Here is a 21,832-nt window from a genome sequence, read left to right as displayed (position 1 = left end):
AATTTATTTATTTTGATTGAAATTCCATGTCAGTTGAGGGGTTATATGGGGTTGAAGGATGTTAAGAGCATAATGTAGCTTTCGGGAAGGTCACAGACCAATGGTGAATAGCCCTTTTTGTGTCTGGCTCACCTTAGTTTTAAACAATGATTCAAACTAGACACGGCATCGATTCATAGCATTTCCAAGAGATTGGAAAGGTACAAAGGTTGTCCACCACTGATTAAGACCAACTTTTTATGTTCCGCGGCACAGTTTGGTGGCTAGCCTGGACTAGAACCTTACACGGTGTACGGTTCATAGCATTTCCAACAGATTTTGACCACCTACAAGAGTTTCGCGGCACAAAGGTTGCCCACCACTGGCTCAGGCTAACCTTGTATGTTCCGCGGCACACCTTGATGGTTATCCTAGACTGAAATGCATTTCCAATAGTTCTTGACGACAAACTAATGTACCGCGGCACGCAGGTCACCCACCATTAGTTCAGACCCTCAACATACCTTCATATTCTACCTATAATCATGAATTTGTGACAAAATCTGTATAAATTAACCTCAAAATATCATAAAATCCACAAATCCATTTAGTCATGCTAATCGAAAATTGCCTCCTAACCTCAAAAAAAAAGTTTTAATCCACAAATTTATTGCCAATTAAAATTTAAAATCCCATTACAGTCCATATAAAAATGCACCAAAGACCGTAACAAAAAAAAGTCCCATTCAGAAATGCTTCCGAAATAAGCAGCACAATTTGAAACGTGACTTTAGCAACCTGCAAACTTGTTTCTTTTTTGTGAATTGCGTGCTGAATTTCAGTTTTGCGAGACTGATAGATGAAAATATCAAGGCATTGAATTTGATATTTGTGGAATGCAATTAAGCATGCTTTTGTGCAAAAATGCGAACCCGATTAGTCAAATTATTAATCTTGTCTATAAAAAATCAAGCAATATGTGGAGGCTCCAAGACTTGATGCAATGTCTGAATGAATAAAAAGGTTAATTTACATACACAGGTAAACTGATATGACTGTGACTTGCAATAATCTTGATATTCCTGAATAGAATTTTTATGGATATTTAATGTATGTGAATTGGTCGGCACAGTCATGGATACGGTTATGTCGATAATGTTGTGAATTTTTGAATGGAAATGGAATTGATAATAGTTATTGGGTGTTGTTAAGGCAATGGGATTTGAACTTTAGAATTTGTTGGAGTCGATATTGAGGAATTGTCAGGTAAAACTCTTAAGGTGACACTTTAGCACTGACTGAACTAGATTTTCAAACTTACAGTCACATTCTTAACAAAAATAATTCATTATCTTCAATCTACATCAAGGCAAATATGGAATTCCAATTAAAAACTCTCTAAAAGTCAAAATTCCACCAGCCCGAATAGCACAAGTAAGTTAGTTGATCCGAAATCCAGCTCTAGGTTGACGTGACTCTGTCTTGGTGTCATTTTTGGTTTAAACTCGGAAATCAAACCAGTCTGACTATGATTTGTTATCGGATTTGGACTAAATACAGTTCCAGGCCGACATGAATCTGACTTGGTGCCAGATTTAGTTTGGAATCTGCCTTAGGATAGTCTGACTATAACTCGGTACCGGATTCAATTTGAATGCAGCCTAACAACGACGAGACTCTGATTAATCGTCGGAATTGATTGAAATTCAGCTCCAGACTGATTAAAGTACCTTTAACTTAGCTTCAAATTCGGTTTTAATCCGACCCCAGACTGATATGACTAAGAATTAGTGTTGGATTCGGTTTATATCTGGCTCTTGACCGGTATGACTATGACTTGGTGTCGGATTCGAATTAAAGCCGGACCCGGTCTGTCATGAATTGGACTTGGTATCTGTTTCAGTTTACATCCGGCAATAGACCAGCATGACTCTGGCTTGGCGTCTAATTCGGTTTATATCCGACCCCAGGCTAGCTTAACTGTGATTAGACCCCGGAATCGGTTTAAATGCGGCCTCAGACCGGTGACTCTGACTAAGTGTCGGATTCTAGTTTCAGACTGACGTGGTTTTGACTTGACGGAGCCACGCCAATCATGTGCTGTATTTCAGATCGATTAATCACCATATGCTACTCGGGAACTCTCATATCTCTCATCAATTTCACCAATGATCCAAATAAATCCTCAATTACAGAAACCTCAAAAAATATTTACTTCCCAAATCCAAACAACAAGAAAGCCACTAATTACTTAATAAATATCAAACAGACGTTAAGTAGCCATGACCAGCAAAAAAACTTATACATGTAATTGTCGTTTATACACTTGAAGCTATATATCAGCTATTAATTGATCATGTACTACACATTTGTTGATATTCCATTCCTCAATAAACTCCTTAAGTGTGTCTGCCCTTAAGCATTTTTATATTCCGTGCTCAAGCTTAGATACTTCTATGTATGTATATAAAGTAATTTCCGTATCTAGACCTAAATCTTCTAATATGTAGCTATGCATGTGAATTTCAACATTATCCCTATTAAGCATGCGACCAACTATTTTTATTTATGGATTTATAACGGTCAACAAGTTAGTAAGAGCATTTGTAAGCACAAACAGCAATTTGCGTAAATTGAAATCTTATCGGATCTTGTGGAAAAAATTCCAAAAATTTCCTTTTTTAAAATCGCAGAAAGCAACGAAAAAAAAATTGAATAATTTAATATATTATGCAGCATGATCAATCGGCACAAGCGCAATATTTTCAGCATACACAGCAACAAGACTAGTAATTACAGAACATGTTGAGATCTATGTAATATGATTTAAAGTACACACAGCACGGCGGCTAAAGCGAAAATTTATTTTTTTTTTATTTTGCGCAAAAAACGAGAATTGATTGTGGCATGTTGAGAGAGAAAGCGAGAGAAGGCACTTGAAAATTGATTTTTGCCGCGTGTAGACATTTGCTTGGGACTGAATGAAATATTGTTTTTGGATGTGGATGGGATGATTAGATATGGAAGAGATGGATAAGGAGATGGATTTATTGATTTTAGAATTGAATGTGTCTTGTCTTATCAATGAGAAAATCTGGGAATTGGATGGAAAGAATTTGTATCCAAAATGGCTGATGCTCACTAGGGTTTGCCTGTGTTTCACGAAGTTTCGTCAGATTCTCGAGACCTAGACTACCCGAATGCTGGTCTCGACATAGTGAACCCTTAGTACCCACATACTTAGCCAGATCAAATTAAAATTAGGAGCGTTGTAAGAGCTGGTTTGGGAGACTTCTGGCACTATATAGTAAAATTCAGTAGAAAATTGAAGAATTTTATCCAAAATGGGAGCTTATCCTCTTTCTCATCATTTAGATGCGTCCCTAGGCGAATCCAAACCCTCGACCCACTTGGATAAACTTTTGAATCAACAACAAAACCTTTATTATAAAACTACAATCCAGAACTATTGATTTTTCAAATATATGCCTCTGCTTCCACAATCAAACCATATGGTCACCCAACTCTATTCCAAAACACTCATTTTTGGCATTTGTAGCCGGTTTCTTAACCTACTCGAAATGCCCTGTCTGGGGTAAAAAGGACATGATTCGGTAGAGTAACCTTGGGAAGTTAGAATACGATGAGGTATGATAACCTATGGCTGCTAAGAAAGTGTAGAGTAGGATAAGTGAGGCATCATAGTGAAGCACTATGAAAATAGGATTGGGATAGGTTGGCCACCCTAGGATAGCAGGAGTAGAATTTCTCGAGTAAGTTAAGAAACCGGCACTAGAATTGGCCAAATGACATATTTTGCCGTATTTCAACTCAATTTTGGTTTGTGCCCGTTTTCCAGGTTTCTCCAGGTTGCTGCCGTCCTCAAGATGCCAATTTTGAGGAGTCATGTGGCAATCTAGCCCTCGGAGTCTCCTAAGTATGATCTAATTGAGCCAACCACCTCATATGAGACAATATAAGGGTCATAAGTTGACAAAAACTACCAACCTGTTGAATAAGTCACTAGCAAATCACCTTAAATCGATTTTCACAAATCATATCCACCTCCATCCCAACTCTGTCTCTAACCACAGCATCACGTATCGAAAAACACAGCATAAAATTAATTTATTGACTCCAAGAAGGAAGCAAACTTAAAAATTGAAATTGAAGTCCTCCCTCGAGCACATTTCACTAGCTGTGCAAAGATCTCGTAAAAATTGTATGCATTTATGTAGCAAGCATACCACATTATGCCACTGCCACCTTCTCAATAAGCTACAGATATAAATTGAATATAAAGTGAAATGAACAAAAAATTCGCACATTTTCGAATTCTCTCTTTTAGCATCTAAATATGGAGCAATTTAATTAACACACATGGCTGGAGTTGTTGGCGTTGGATTTACATGCACGGTTCACATATCAGCGGCTTTTGTAAAATATTTTTTTCAATTCAATTCTTTATAATGCAGTGGAAATTTTTACATTTTTTTTTGCACTACTGCCAGCAGCAATTATGTATTGAATGCTTGACTAAAGCTAAAAAGGGCCTTTATGTGCTATACGTGTGGATTAGTAAATGAAAAATATTTTTTTTTATCGCTTCATAATGAATTGAATGCTTTTTAACGGGTTTTGTTGTGGAATGTTTTATGTTTTGATTGTCTGGATAAATGCTTATGTAATAAATCATGGAATTGTTTGGGATTTTTGGGGAGTTGAGTGTTGTTGGTATGTGATATGGTGCATATTTCATTGCACTGATTCAAAGCTGTGTCCCCTTCAAGATGAACTTATTTTACGCGACATACCAATGCTATAGATCCACTAAAAGCTGTAGACCCATTCAAACCTGTTGATTCAAAGCCATTCAAAGCTGTAGACCCATTCAAAGCTATAGACCCATTCTAAGCTGTGTACCCATACAAAGCTGTGTACTCATTCAAAGCCGTGTACCCACTCAAAGCTGTGTACCAACTCAAAGCTGTAGACCCATTTAAAGCTGTGTACCCATTCGAAGCTATAGATCCATTCAAAGCTGTAGACTCATTCGAAACTGTAGACATATTCAAAGCTGTGTACCCACTTAGAGCCAAGGAACCATTTAAAAGCTACCTACCCATTAACTTCGGGGCAATAAGTCAATTTAAAGCTGTGAACCCCTCCCAGTTGTTTACCCAATATTAATCACTAAATCCCTCAAAATCCTCAAACTCCTGTCATCTTAACCATGAAAATCCCCTTTTATATTGCCAACAACATATTCACAAGATTATGCTAGAATAAAAATCACTAGATAATGAAGTAAATTTACTGCTGAATAGCTTTTACGGGATTTTGTTATGCAATTTTACTCTTTTATTTCTAATTCTAAGCGTAAAATTTATTTCCAGTTATTTATTGCAAAATTTTTTAATTAAAAATTTTCTTTCTTTTTTGTTTTTTGAATTTATGTTGTAATAAAGCTACTGTATGGATGTATAGCTACTGCATAAATTTGATTTCCATACCAAATTCAGTTGCAAAATCAGAATATTCTGTTGAAAAAAAGGTTAAAATTTAATTCAAATTGACGGTCATGGTAATTAATGCATATAATGAGAACCAAACCTTAAAACTGTCCACACAACAAAGGAGGCATTTTCAATTTACTACAATGGATACAGTTATGCTTGCTTATGTAATTGTGAAAAAAATGGCAATGTTTAAGCATCAAAATATTTAGTTGTAGTTGAGGTATTTGGAACTAAATATGGGCGGCTGATGTAATTAACTTTTGTTGGAACTGATGAAAGGGCTTTTTGATTTTTATGACTGATTAATTTATGGAGTGTGATTTTGGGGAGTAATAAAGTGGATTTGAAGTGAAGTGAGTTTAATGGATGAGTGGATTAATTGATTGAGATTTGAATGTTTTGTAGATTTTTGGACGAATTTTTGGGAAAGTTTAGGTTGAACTAGAGGCAGCTAGGGGTAGCTAGAGATAAATTGGACACTGCAAATGTAAAGGGCTGGTTCATAATTGCAGGCATGCAGACAAAACATGCAGGCTTGAAACTTTGAATGAGCTATAAGTTACAAACCAAAACTGCAGGCCTGCGCATCCAAAATGCAGGATATACAGGCATAAGTTGCATGGTCTGGAGAGCTTGGAACCCTAGTTTGCACAAATGATGCTTTAGGACCCTCCTAACTACTCTATATGATCCTTGAATGTCATGAGCACTGTGTAAGCCCTTGTCATATCGAAAGCAATCTAATATAATGACTGACAGAACGGTCTCTGATGGGAATTGAACCCAAGTACTCCCAGAAGTGTGATAGAGAGTTCAGGTCTGTTACCTAACCACTCGGCTACTCAGGCCTTACTCTTACACTGCCTTATTCGCCTATATATGACTCGATACTACACATGCCACCCTGTTCAGACATTTACTTAATTACTTCCTTGGCAAAAGCGCACGGGGTCACATTGCCGCATTTAGAATTCGTCGAAAGCTGGATCTGTCCAGATAATCCTCAGACAAATTCCAAAGTCACACAATCTCAATGACCTCCTGCACGATAATTCTCAGAAATTCCCAGAATCACCAAGATATATCTCAAATAAATTCGATAAAAATGCAAATCTCAAAGATCCTTTAACAGATTCTCTCCGTAAATTCAATTCCCAATTTACATTCCTGATTAAAACGACAAGTCCACAACTCATTCCATTGCCTGCTTTACAAGACCACAATTGACAATAATATTTATTCATTTCAGATTCGATGTCTTGCTGGGTCGTATTTAAAAATACATTATGTGACACACCCATATGCATACTCATTGGATATATTGTATGACATGCAATTCATCCCTAACGATCAAGTTACACTGATAACACATCCAACCCCTAGAGGATGATAATGTCAAGCTTTAATTACCCGCATTATATCCAACTCCCTTTTTTTGTTGTCCACAGTTCATCTATCTCAATGGGTGGTAACACCTTAATTAAATTTCATGTCTGTGGATATATGGAGATTAATGGATATTTTTTGTGATTACCGTTCAGCAAGTAGATTAATTTGATTAAAAATTACAATTTTATTATTCCATGTTTTAGTTCCATTTACAAACGGATAAAATGGTAAAATTAGTCTATTGTTTCTCGGCACAATGGTCGCAGCAGCTATTGGAATAATATTCACATAATGTTGTAATTTATCGGTATAGACATCAGTGGTGGACAACCTGTGTGCTGTGACACACCTTGATGGGAAGTCTCGACCAAAACCGTATATGATGTACGGTTCATGGAGTGTCCAACATTTTTTAAAGTTCCGCGGCACACAGGTTGATAGACACCAGTGGTGTCTTTCAACCTGTGTGCCGCGGAACATCTTGATAGTAAGCCTCTACCAAAACCGTATATGATGTACGGTTCTTAGAGTGTCCAATAATTTTTTAATGTCCCGCAGCACAAAGGTTGCCCACCACTGCCCTATCAATGGTAATTACTTCTTTTGTACATTATTGTAATCAATATGCTGAAAAAATACATTACAAAATATCGTGTTGAGACGTTGTTTTGTCGATCTTGATACATGCTTATTTGGTCAAGTTCATTAACATATTGAGATGATTATGATGTTAATTAAATTGGGTTCGACATGGAATGGACGGGAATTTATGGAATGTTAATGACTTTGTATAATTTCACAATTTTTCATCAGGAAGTGTCATTAAAGACCGCAATTCATTAATTATTAAGAACATTACATTAATAGTAAGCTTAACAAAAGATCAGTCAGATATTGCTGCAGAATTACAGCAAGAAGTGATCAATCATTGTGAAATGATGTCGTAAATTTAATGAGATTTTCATTTGTTTGTGTCAAAGTGTGTTCTGGAATTGGAATTTTTTGCGTGGATTGTTGTGAGGTTGTGGGGCACGTGCTGGTGATTAATTTGAAGATTTTGTAGGAATTTTGGAGAATTTTAGTCGATTTTAAGAGAATTTTGGGGATGAGAGTAGTTATGAGCCACATGGTACAGAAAATGTCATAATTTGTCTTCAAAATGAGCGGTTAAGGAGCTTAAGGCACTTCTAGGAAATTTTGAGTTTGGACAGTCAGTTTGGGGATCTATACGGTGTTCTAGTGACTATGTTTTACCGGTTTTGAAAAAATGTACTAGATTTTTGAGAAGATTAACTAGATTTTTGGAAGAATTTTAAGATAATGTCCTTGATTTTTGGAAAATTATACTAGATTTTTGAAGAAAAAAATGTACTAGTATTTTGAAAATTTGTACAGGATTTTAGGAATAATTTATTACATTTTTGAGGCAATGTATCAGATTTTCAAAAAAAATATGCTAGTTTTTTGGAAGAATTTGCTAGATTTTTTAAGTTAATGTGAAGTAGATTTTTGAGAAATTAACCTGGTTTTTTGAAAAATTCTACTAGAAGAATTTACTAAATTTTTGAAAAATTTTAATAGAATTTTAAGAATTGTACAAGATTTTTGAAAAATTGCACTAGATTTTTAGAATTTTACCGGTTTTGAAAAAATGCACTGGATTTTTGGAAGAAATTGCTAGATATCTGTGAAAATGTACTAGACTTTTGAGATAATTTACAGGATTTTAGAAAAATTATACTAGATTTTAAAGTTTTTTTCCTTATTTTTTGTGAAAATGTACTAGATTTATCAAAAATTGTACTAGATTTTTGGGAGAATTTACAGGATTTTCGAAAAAAAAAAACTGAAAAAATGTACTAGAATTTTGGTAGAATTTGCTAGATTTTTGAAAAAATGTACTATAAATGTAAGAATCTAGTACATTTTTTTTTGTTTTGAAAAATTCTGCTTGCTTTTTTGAAGAGTCTTCATCTTCATCAAAAGCCTCATCAATACCCACCAATTTGTCTAAAAAGAATTACCAACAAAATAAATGAACTTCATTTAAAATTAATGAGCTTAATATTGACGTGTTTACAATTTTGTGCAGAAAGAACAGTTGTTTCATGTCTAACCCGTCATTTAAATCTCCTCTGCCTCCTCAGAATCTTTATTCATTTAGAATAAAAAATCATTTTTCATCAAAATTTCCCTTCATGTCATAATTTTCTCATTCCATTCATGTATATAATAGGAACAATAATAGACAGAGAGACACAGCGAACAGCATAATTAATGGTTAATATCCAACATCACAATAATAATCATCATCGTCGTCATTATTCGAGCATATACATTTATGTATCAGCATAACATTTATGTATTCATCAAATGACGTTATTCATGAGGGTCAACGGCCAAGTTGTCGATTTTCGTGCGTTATTTAAATGACAGCGCGATGTAGATGAGATCAATGCAGGAAGGGCTCAACCAGAATAATCCCGTTAATATGCGATCATCACGAAATTGTTACAAAATCTCTTTTTTGGCTGTTGCTGAATGAATCACATTTTAAAGCACCTCACGTAGGTGTCATTGACATTAAAATAAAAGTAACAAGCAGCAAGATCACTTTTCGGAGATGAACAAAATTTTTGGTGAATTTTTTAATGGAATTAAAAAGAGAAAATTGTCTCATATGCTCATGCTGTGTCTGCACATTTAACATTTTAAACCATAAATCTCGCAATTATTTGCTTGTTTTTTTCTGCTGTGTCTCCTTGGCTTTAACGGATCTTTTACTCTGGACTGTCGTTGTCCAAATTGGCTTAATGTCTTTAATTTCTTTGTTACTTGACTTTTTTTGGTGCATTTTGGATTCTGAGAAATTAAGCAAATTACTTCATTTTCAAGAATTTTTTGGTTTTTGCGAGGGTTTGGAATGTGATTTTATTGTGTTGAGTCATGGATGGGAATGATAGGAACGGCATGTAAGAGGTCAATTCTGGACAGTTAAGAGAATTGTCTTAAATTGAATTAAAAGAGTTGAAAAAGTTGAAAATGTTGAAAAAGTTGAAAAAGTTGAAAAAGTTGAAAAAGTTGAAAAAGTTGAAAAAGTTGAAAAAGTTGAAAAAGTTGAGAAAGTTGAAAAAGTTGAAAAAGTTGAAAAAGTTGAAAAAGTTGAAAAAGTTGAAAAAGTTGAAAAAGTTGAAAAAGTTGAAAATGTTGAAAAAGTTGAAAAAGTTGAAAAAGTTGAAAAAGTTGAAAATTTTGAAAAAGTTGAAAAAGATGAAAAAGTTGAAAAAGTTGAAGAAGTTGAAAAAGTTGAAAAAGTTGAAAAAGTTGAAAAAGTTGAAAAAGTTGAAAAAGTTGAAAATGTTGAAAAAGTTGAAAAAGTTGAAAAAGTTGAAAAAGTTGAAAAAGTTGAAAAAGTTGAAAAAGTTGAAAAAGTTGAAAAAGTTGAAAAAGTTGAAAAAGTTGAAAAAGTTGAAAAAGTTGAAAAAGTTGAAAAAGTTGAAAAAGTTGAAAAAGTTGAAAAAGTTGAAAAAGTTGAAAAAGTTGAAAAAGTTGAGAAAGTTGAAAAAGTTGAAAAAGTTGAAAAAGTTGAAAAAGTTGAAAAAGTTGAAAAAGTTGAGAAAGTTGAAAAAGTTGAAAAAGTTGAAAAAGTTGAAAAAGTTGAAAAAGTTGAAAAAGTTGAAAAAGTTGAAAAAGTTGAAAAAGTTGAAAAAGTTGAAAAAGTTGAAAAAGTTGAAAAAGTTGAATGAGTTGAAAAAGTTGAAGAATTCAACTTTACATCCATAACCCTCAACTTTAATGCTCTCCTGTCCCCAATCCCTATCCCCATCAAAATTTAATATCCATTCTTAATCCCCTCGCATGCTCAATATTACAATAAATAAATTTAACTGTTTATTTTGGCCGTATGTAAGTAAAGATGACTTGATAATCCCCAGCAATAATAATATGCAAAGTGATCTCAATGAACTCTTTTTTTCTTGTGCCTTGTTCCACAAAAAATAAAAAGTCTCGACCAATTTCGCTTTGCCTTCTTCCATTTCTCCTTTATTCAATTTTCTGTCATGGTGGTGATAATAAATTAATTAAACAACATGCAGACACCGGAGAAATGCAAACAAAAAGAGGCACACAAAAATAAAAATCATCAAGTCACGTCGTAAAGTTTGCTTTTTTGAGGTAAATTGAAATTTCTTTTTATTTACTTATTTTTATTATAATTCTTAAAATTCTATTCAAATATTTATCAAAGGTGAAGAATCAATCTGAAGAAGGTAATGTGTTAGGTATGATGTGAATTCTGAGTTGGTGATTAGTACTTTTTAGGTTGGTAGTGAAGCTTGAAGAAGCTGTTAGAATTTTAAAATGTGAATTGGAAGCTTTTAGGTCATTATGATCAAGATTATCGTTGATGATTCATAGTTTTTGGGGTTTTTGAGACGGTATGGCTCTGGATATGATTTTGTTTCTGACATGGATGTTCTAATTGTGTTAATTATGCTCATTATTGTGGAAAATATAGAAATTATTCAAAGGTCAAGTCAAACTAAGCTGTGGCAAACTCAATTCGTTGAGAAAATATTGAAAATTATATGAAATGTTATACTTCACAAGCGTTTGCAGAAAAAAAATGTATGCAAATTTTTAAATAATAGTTAGAAATTTATCATGTTCCCAAATGTTGGCACATAACCTAAAAATACTAAATTCTTTTCTTCTACGTGGTTACATGGAATGTAAGGGGGGATTGGACACCCAAACACAGGGTCAAGAACCTTTCAGATTTCATCAACAAATTCTCTAATAATTGTCACAAAATATCTCCATTCTACACAATACCCAGCAAGTCACTCAAAATTCACAAGAAGCTGTCCCATAAATTTTATAGGTCATGTAAAAAATGCATGAATTCATGTTGCACATTATGCTTTCCTAGAAAAGTTAGCATCAGAACATACATGCATTGCTGTAACTGTTCTGACTCGTGTTATGATTCATGTCATGCTGAAATTACATATCCGCTACATACTTGCTAATTAAATTAACGCAAAAAAACTGCTTTCGTTGTCACATTTGGGTGACAATTTAGTAAAAAGTTGTAATTAAGTGTTGATGGAATGTGAGGATTGACATGGTTTGTTTAAGATAATGATGATAATTTTTGCAGCAAAGATGATAATTATGGATGTAGGTTGGAGATTGGATTGATATTAGAGTTAGAGAGGTGTTCTCATGATTAAATATGAAGTTTGAGATGATTTGCAGAAGGGACATGGCGTAAAAAGGATGAAAACTTTGTTTTAAGGTCTGTGAATCTCTTCTGGAGAGCACATGAAGGAGAAATTAGCCAAAACCTGACACCAGATCAAGTTGACTATAGCTTGAGATCGGATTTCATCGAATCTAGCCTCGGGTCAGAATCAAGCTGACCTTGGCAGCCATTGGGGACTTACGGCAGTCGTTTAAGACTCAAGACCGCCGTTGGACACTCACGGCAACCATTAAGAACTCACAGCAACCATTGGAGACAGAGAAGGCTATGATTAGCCGTGATCCAACCCTATCAGCTCGAATTGAGCCTAATTTTGAAAGCAGCAATTAAAGTTGTGTCAATATTGTCCAATTTCGGAACCGAAAAATGCGTAAAATCCACAAAAATAAAAATCAAAATTCATTTGAAATTCACAGCAATAAGAAATCATAATATTGACTCTATAAGGCAGATGGCCATCAACTATAGTCATGGAAATGAAATCAAAATAATGGACGAATAAAATTATGTACGCAAAAAAAGCTTTTAGACGTAATTTGACTTTTATGCAATTTTAATTGACATTGCCAAGTCATAACAGAAGTACAAAATGGAATTTGGATCAGCAACAAGCAACTCTCGATCCGTTGATTGAACTCATCTCGCACACAATCGCCCACAAGATGACTCTTCGTCTGTAAAGTACATTAACTTTATTTTTCGGATATTTTTTTACTTCTTCTTCCTCATCTCTTTTGCTGCTTCTCATTTTCGTGCCTGTATCCATATTGGAATGAGTGAAATGGAGAGTTTTAAGGTTTTATCTCATTAAAATGTTGTTCATCTTCTGTTTAAGATCTTAAATCTTAAGATGAAACTCTTTTTTTTTTTGGTGTCTACAAACGGATGATGATGATGCCGAGTCGAATTTTTGAGAATGAATTAAATGTAAAAGGAAATTGAGAGGAAAGATGAAAAAAATTGCCCAAATTAAGAATTCTTCTTTTTTTTTGTTGTTGGAAAATTGATTTGCTTACTAAGAATATAAAAATATTGAGTTTGGAGGTTGGTGTGGATGAAAGTGATGGATAAGGCGCATTATTCGAGTACCAAGCTAAACACTTCTCAAACTGAGCATCAGTCAATCTGAGCGTTGCTCAAACTGAGCCTCATTCAATCTGAGCGTGGCTCAAACTGAGCGTCATTCAATCTGAGCGTTGCTCAAACTGAGCGTCAATCAATCTGAGCGTCATTCAATTTGAGCGTGTCTCAAACTGAGCGTCAATCAATCTGAGCGTTGCTCGAACAGAGCGTGACTCAAACTGAGCTTGGTTCAAAATGAGCGTGGTTCAAACTGAGCGTTGCTCAAATTGAGCGGCATTCAATTTGAGTTAAGATGAGCGTGCCTCAAACTGAGCGTCATTCAATCTGAGCGTGGCTCAAACTGAGCGTCATTCAATCTGAGCGTGTCTCAATCTGAGCGTCATTCAATCTTAGCGTTGCTCAAACTGAGCATCATTCAATCTGAGCGTGTCTCAAACTGAGCGTGGCTTAAACTGAGCGTCATTCAATTTGAGCGTGGTTTAAACTGAGCGTGACTCAAACTGAGCGTGACTCAATCTAAGCGTTGCTCAAAATGAGCGTGACTCAATCTGAGCGTTGCTCAAAATGAGCGTGGTTCAAACTGAGCTTGACTTCAACTGAGCGTGACTCAAATTGAGCGTTACTCAAACTGAGCGTCATTCAATCTGAGCGTTATTCTTGACCTTACCGACAATCTGCCTGAATATCAACTAAACCTTAACAATATTCAATAACAAAGCCTCAGTCTAATCAACTCTCTCGAGTTCATCAACTCTATAATTCATTCATTTACTAATCCATTTATCAATTCACGCCATCCAGCCTAAAAAATCTGCTCAATAATTTCAAATTCCATTTCCACACCATCTGCTCTTATAAAATCATCACGAAGAAGAAGATCCAAAAACTTCTTTTATTTCAATTCTTTTACGTCGTCAGTTGATTAAAAATTCAAATTTCGACGACGACAAGAAATGTAAAAAAAATTATCGCGAAGAAGCTGTGGATATATTTACGAACCTTTTAAATGGATGTTTGTAATAAGGAAATGAGACTGTCTTTCTCGAACGTTGGCTTTTTATGGCTGCTGTTTACGAATTTGTTGCTCATTTATCTGTCAACTTTTGAATTTGAAAATTTTATGAAAATTTGCACAACTTTTTTGTGGGAATATTCATTAATTTGAATATATTTTCGTGTCGTGGATGTGTGTCAACTGTATCTTGATCTTTCATCACAGATACGCAGTATGACTCATCATCTGTGACACAAAAATAAGTCGTGAAATTATTTAATTTGAGGGAATTAAGAAGAACACAATTGAATTGTGTGCTGAGGTGGAGCAGAAACCCAAAAAAAAATGTATTCGTGGATGACTAAGGCTTATTGTTTGTGCTGATCGATTTTGATGTGCAAAATTTCATGGACTAGAATTATGACAGTAGGTCAGTTACAATTGAATTTGATTCAGAAACTGAAAGGAATTACTCAGCAATTATTAAATTTGAGTCTCAGAGGAGGTTATTGTTTGGATGTTTGTTACTTAATTAGGATGTGGATGATGAAACTTGAATGTTTTGGAATTTCTGTCGACATAGTTTTTTTTGGAGTTGAATAATGAAGTCAATAGATTGATGGAGAAGAAGAGCTGTTATGAATGGAAACTGTTTATTGAATTATTGAATTGGTTTTGTTGGAATTGCACAATATTGACTTATTTATGTCATAGCTGTACTTTTTGGGGTTTTGGTGCATTTACTGTATTTACTTGAAGCTTAGGTTGCTTTATATTTATTAGAATTCGTAATTCAAAGTGATTCAGGTGCCTTTACATTAGAATTTTTGAGATTCAGGTGTTTTCACACTAGAGTTCTAAACTTCAGGTGCATTCACATTAGAAATTTTGAGATTCAGGCTCATTCCCACTAGAACTTTGAGATTCAGGCTCATTCACATTAGAGTTTTAAGCTTCAGGTGCATTTACACTAGAGTTTTATGACTTAGGAGCATTCTAGACAACTTTCTAAATTCTAAAACTCAAATTCCTCAGAAATTCTCATTTTCATCCACAAAAATCCCATAAACAATTTTATATTGCTCTGATCTTCAACCTTAACCCATCAATATTACATATATAATTACCGTGAAAGTAAACGAAATAAAAGCATCAAAATAAATCCATAAAAATTCTTAAGAATTCAGTCTTCAGCAGTAGCATCATCAACAACTAAGCAGCATAGAAATGCTGAGCAACAAATTAACTCATTTCTTAATTCTCAGTAAAAAGTGCATTTGAAATGAAATAAAAACCCGGAAAAAAGTGGAACAGAAGACGAACCTTGAAATAATGAAAACATAAAGCATGGAACAAAATAAATTATGAAATATAACAATTGAGTCAGCAATTTCTTCTTGTTCCATAATTCTTTTAATTTTTCTAGCACAGTTAAGCACAAAAAAAGTTTTTTTTTTTTTAATTTTTCATGACCTCGTAGACACTTGAGAATGGAAACATTAAGTTATTTATGCTGATTTATCATTAAGTTATGGGTTTTGGCTTTTTACTGGTTCTTGACTACAATGGTGAAAGAGTATTGTTCCTTAATTTATTAAAATTTTAAATTTTTAAAAGAATTGAAATTTAAAAATTTTTAAAATTAAACCATAAAGTTGTCTATCCTACAGCACAACTGAGGATCATATCCATATAATTATTCATCACTACCTTATCGCTGCCTTCCTTCCACACACATTACAACTCTCGCTTATGATCTTCCAAAAAGCAATAAAAAATTATTTCTTACCACAAATTGTTGGGAGGAAGGAAACAGCAAAAAGGCAGAAAATATTTTTTATGTCTATTTTTTGCTGCAATTTTCTCTTTTTTTATCTCCCATTTTTATGCCATTCATTGATGAAACATCGTCTATAATCTATTCATAGTGCATGAAACAGCCATGGAACTTAACAATGAATTGAACTTAAAACACAGAAGAAATGAAAAATGATGAAAGTTTTTTTTGTGTGTGCCTTACGATACGCGAATGTGATGACGAATATCGGTTGATGATGGTTTGCAGACAGACTTATGGTCAGCAATAAGGAGGAATGAAGATGAATTTAATTAATTGTTGACGATGACGCCCTAAAGGCCGTAAATTGCAATTGGAGACGTGTCGCTAGTCAATTTCCTTTCCAGTTCCATTCTCTCGATATATAGACTGGAAATGTCAGTGGCAAATTGCAGACTGTCGGTGGATATTAAGAGCAGGTTTTATTTTCATTTTCTATACACAAAAACGTGTTCGGAATCGATGCTGCCTTTTCTCACATTACAATCGGGTCTGAAATTTATCGACTGACTTTACTTTTATTAATTTTCAATTTCTACTGACTCATTCGATGCCTTCTTTTTGTTTTTGTATATTTTGGACTTGATTTACTGGCTGTTATTGTTTGGTGGATGACAAATGCACATGGTGGTAATGAGATGTGGAATGGATGATGAGGATTATAGTGTGGAGATTTTGTAGTATTTTAAGTGGATTTTGTTGGTATTTTAAGAGGATTTTAAGGCGATTTGAATGATATTGAGGTGGATTTTGTATATTGGATTACAATGATGTGAATTTTGAGGAATCTCAACACTATATTAAATTCGTGTAGACTTCGAGCTCTGGTTTGGGAAATTAGACTCTACAAATTAACAAAGAGTAAGGCTCTACAGTGTCGTGCTGCATGGAGTGAATCATTTTAGATCGGAACTAATTATTCATGGCGTCCGAGTGGCTGCGTTATGGAGTTTAAGTGGCAATATTTATAGTAGTTATCATGCTTATGGTGTTAACTACCATTAAGAGTGTCACTTGCATGTCAATTGACCACCATCTGACTGCCATGAAACATATAAGCCGATCGGAATTACCAAATTGACAGCAGTCTATGTAAAGTAAAGATTGAGTGATCAGTCTCCGATAGGAATCAAACCCACATATTCATGAGAGAGTGATACAATTAAACGGAATTTACCTTACAACTCGACCACTCAGGCTTTACACTTGGATTGGCAGATTCGTCTACTTATGACTCGACATCACAAATCCTACCCTGATTAGACACCAGCCACCACATTCTCTATCTCCCCTTCCCCTAAGAGCATCGTTAAGAGTAACAAGTCAATAAGTGAACGACCCCAAACTCAATAAATTAATTATCTCACAAAAAAAAAGAGATACAACTCTTACTTAACACTTTGAACATCATAAAACAACACAAAAGACTTCATGCACACGAGAGCATATATACTATATATATAAAAAAAATTATAATCTCAATCATCATTTAAGAAACACATCTTGGCGCCATTAATGATGTTCTATAATAATAAGCACCATTATCATTACCTTTATGATTGTTAACAGAATGAAAAGGCTTTTTTTGTGGAAAGAGATTTAAGAATTCTTTGTTTGTGATCAATATTTTGGGGAGTTTAATGAGTTATTAATTTACACCAGGAGTGGACAACCTTTGTTGGCTCAAGGGACGCCTTAGTGGTTAATCATGTCAGAAACCACACATGACATATGGTTTTGACGACTCACGAGTGTGCCGCGGCATACAGGTTGTCCATCACTACCTTATATTATGAGTCTAAGCTTCATTTAATGCTGATGGTCTTAAATTTCCCGAGTGACACAACTGAAGATCTCTGATCGGTCAAGCGGCATTTCAGGCTCCACCAAGGGGTATTTAAGACTCCGTCAAGGGGCATTTAAGACTCCGTCAAGAGGCATTTAAGGCTCCGTCAAGGGTCATTTTAGGCTCCGTCAAGGGGTATTTAAGGCCCCGTTAAAAGGCATATAAGGCTGAATGTACGCAATTTCCAAATATTTGCCGGCAAAAAGAAGTCTTAAATCGATATTTCTAGTATAGGTTACGTAACTTCCTTATGTTCCCATAACCTCAAAAAGACACAAATCAATTAAGAACTTTCGCCAATTCTCACTTTCCCTCAAATAAAAATAGAAAGTTGCATTTAGCACTAATTTCAAAAACAAACCAAATATGATGTATATCCACAAATACCCAAAAAACACAGCCATCTGTCTTTGCCGTCCAACAGACTTATGAGAAATTCCACATAACAATAAAAAGTAACCAAAACAGACAAAATAATAATGAGCATGTAAGAAGAACAGCAACAAGAAATTCTCGAAAAAAATTACATGCAATTAACCCCGCAATTATCTACAAATTCTTAAACATTAAGTCATTAATAACTTTGGGAAATGAATGATTTTTGGAGGAATTACCAAAAAAATTTCTCTATGAGAAACATTAAAAGGTTTCAAGGTTACCGGTAATGAAGTTTCTATTCAAATGTTTTCGATTTCTTTTGCAAATTCTTGGGTTTTCACTTTCGAGGAGATTTGGGGAATGAAGCCGACCCTGATGTCTTATTGGAGTCCTACCAACTCTGATATGACACTACCCACACCCAAACACATATTTATTGACACTTTCCCATAAATCAGCCCAAAAAAAATCGTCATTCATACCTTCGAGTTAATTAGTCGCACTTTTAGCTACGCAAATTATAAATAGTTTATTAACTTACATTTTTGCTGTCCATTGTGGGTTGATTAATCCATAAAATGATTATTTTGGCGATCTTATGTAACTCCTTTTTTTGTATTGTTTCACTTTCTTTGAATTTTATGATTTGAATCTTTAATTTATATTTTTTTTTGTTTGATTTATTGACTCTTGAGACTCTTTTTTGATGTAGGCTTTTGCTTTCGATTATTGTTTGAGTGGATTTTGGCCTTTTGTCAAGTTGATTTGAAACTGGTTTGATTGAATTTTGTCGAATTTTTCAATGCAAACTTGATTGTATTGAAATTTGAAATTTTTATTCACTTTTGAGTTTGAAATTTGAATTTTTTTTGAATTTGAAATTTGAACTTTTGATTTTAAAATTCAAATTTTTGATTTTTAATTTTAAATTTTGATTTTAAAATTTGAATTTTGAATTTTTAATTTCAAATTTAAGTTTGAAAATTGAAACTTTTGATTTCAAATTTAAATTTTTTGATTTTAAAATTCAAATTTTGGTTTGAAAATTCAAATTTTTTACTAATTTTTCACTTTAATTCTTTAAATTCAGCACAGATTCTTCTAAACTTCTTTTCTATCTTTTCACATCCACAAAACTGAATTAATTTTTCGAATTTCTTTAATTAATTTTTATTTTCTCACTCAATTTTCTTCACTTCTTCGTGACTTTAAATAATCTTTTCTTTTTCTCTCTTTTCTTCTGTGTTTCTGGCACGCTCAAATTGCTTTTATGTGAAAATAAATATTTTTATGATTTAATTTTCTTTTGACATGAATTAATATTAATTTTTTTTATTGAATCATTTGTCGTGAAGAATTTGTAAAATTTTATTATCGGTTCTGTTCACGATTTTGGAGCTGTTTGATGAGTTTTTTTGTTGATGTTTTTTTACAGGTTTTAAGTCAATAAAAAAACGTTGTTGGGCAACGTGTTTGTGTTTTTGTTTATATTGTGGGATGTTATGCAACTTTTTTGAGAACTTTTTTGGAAGTTCGAGTTAATTTTTGATGAATTTTTGTCAATTTTTTGTTAACTTTTGCACTTTTTGGAAATTTTTTGCAAGTTTCGAACTGAAATTTGAATTTTTGGTTCAAATTTAAGAATTTTTAAATTTTTTAAATTGTTAAGATTCTTTTAAAAACTTTAATTTTGCAATTTTTCACTGTTTTTTAAGATTTGAAATCTTTTAATTTTTCGTCAAATTTATTTGAAATTTTAAATTATTTTTCAATTTTAAACTTCTAAAATTTCAATATTCATTGATTCTTCAACTTCCTTATGTCGTTCTAAACACAAATATTCCCACTAATATTCTCATAAATCTTTTCAAATTCCCACTAAAAAGAACAGTCTGTAAATTCCCACAATAATTAATATGTCACTTAATTCAATCAACGACTAATTCCTCGTATTATATTTTCTGTCTCATTTAAATTCAATTATCAAATACACACTTTTAATTCCTCACATAACTATTTTATTTTTATTATTTTCCTGTCTTTTTGTTGCTTCTTCTTTTTATTTAATCAGATTCACTTTTTGTGTGATTTTCAAATCCAATTATTTCAAGCAATTTTTGTTTGTTTTCGGGGAACTTTTTATGTTGTTTTTGTTGTTCTTGTTAGCACAAATGACTGAAATTCTTGGAATTTTTCGATGCACTTTTTGTTTTGAGAATCAGTTTTGAAATTGAGATTTTTTGATGGGAATTTTAAGAATTTTTAAATTTTTTGCTTCAATTCTTTCACAATTTTATTCACTTTTTGAAGATTCTTTTCTCAAAATTTTGTTGAATTTCAATTTTAAATTCACAATTTGTCTCACAAAATTATTAAATTTTAAAGTTTAATTTTGATTTAATTTTCAACTTTTTAATTTAAATTGTCATTCAATTCTCAACTTTTTAAAACTTAAACTTTCATTTAATTCTCAATTTTTGATAAACTTTTTTTCAAATCTTCTTGTTGATCCAATCTCTCCTTATTTGAACACAAAACTGTTGATTCCGTTTAAACAAAAATTCTTGTTTGATTTAATTTATCTTTTTAAGGAGAATTTCTACAATAAAATTTTTTTATGACGATTACTTCCTCAGATGTTGAAAAGATTTTTTGGTTTAAGATAAAAATCTGACGACTGTGATTTCTTTTGACATTAATGGTTTTGGGAGTCGAATTACTTTATGGATTTTTGTGGAGAATTTTTGATTAGGATTTTTTGACTTTTAGGGTTGAATTTTATGAATTTTTTCGGATGAACTTTGGATTCTTGAAATTTGATTTCAATTTTTTCTAAGTTGAAATTTTGATTTTTAAAATTTATTTTAAATTTTATCAATTTTAATTCTAATTTTTAGATTTAAAATTTTGAAATTTTAATTAAAATTTGAACTTTGATTTTTAGATTTGCAAATCTTATTTTGAAATTAAGATTTGATTTTAGATTTTTAAAACTTAAATTTGAGATTTTATGTTTTTGTTTGGATTTTTAAATTTCAATTCAGATGTTCACTTTGAAGAATTTTTCACTTTTGATTGCAAATTTTTGGATTTTTTCGAATTTTTCTTCAATTTTGTTCAAATTTTTAGAATTATTAAACTTTTCACAATTTTTTTTAAACTCTTCTAATTTCAAATGTTCGTGATTTTTCGTCCACAAATTCAAATGTCCATTCCCGGTCATTCAACTTCATTTATTCCTTAATTTGGATAATAATTAGAATTTTAATTGCTTTATTTTTCTAATTAAATTTCACAAAAACTTATTTAAAAACAATTCTTTATCACATCACGAATTTCCAACTAAACAGTCACAATGTAATTTGATACAATTTCATAACCGCTAATATCCATTATTCCTTAACGTGTCAATTCTTTTGTAAAATTTAAAATCAGAACACATAAACACTTTTTTTAAATTCTCTTCAAATTATCCGCTTATAATGAAATAAAATCTCATTAATTTAACAGCCAGCCACGAATCTTTAGACTTAATCCT

At 32.8% G+C, this 21,832-nt stretch overlaps 1 protein-coding gene across 1 annotated transcript in view; it reads right to left on the bottom strand.

Moving 5' to 3' along the window:
* Cad99C (cadherin 99C) overlaps positions 1-19,220 on the bottom strand; it is a 114,189-nt gene extending 94,969 nt beyond the window's left edge. Inside the window, exon 1 of the mRNA XM_070646628.1 lies at positions 18,836-19,220. The gene's annotated coding sequence lies outside the window, so the exon portion shown is untranslated. The remainder of the gene's footprint in view (positions 1-18,835) is intronic.
* Between the last annotated feature and the right edge of the window lie 2,612 nt (positions 19,221-21,832).

Source organism: Chironomus tepperi, unplaced genomic scaffold (assembly GCF_022539635.2).
Source record: "Chironomus tepperi strain 1889 unplaced genomic scaffold, CSIRO-AGI_Ctep_v1 contig_364, whole genome shotgun sequence".
Taxonomy (NCBI): domain Eukaryota; kingdom Metazoa; phylum Arthropoda; class Insecta; order Diptera; family Chironomidae; genus Chironomus; species Chironomus tepperi.
Note: the sequence above shows the minus strand (reverse complement) of the source record. Positions and strands in the feature narration are given on the sequence as shown.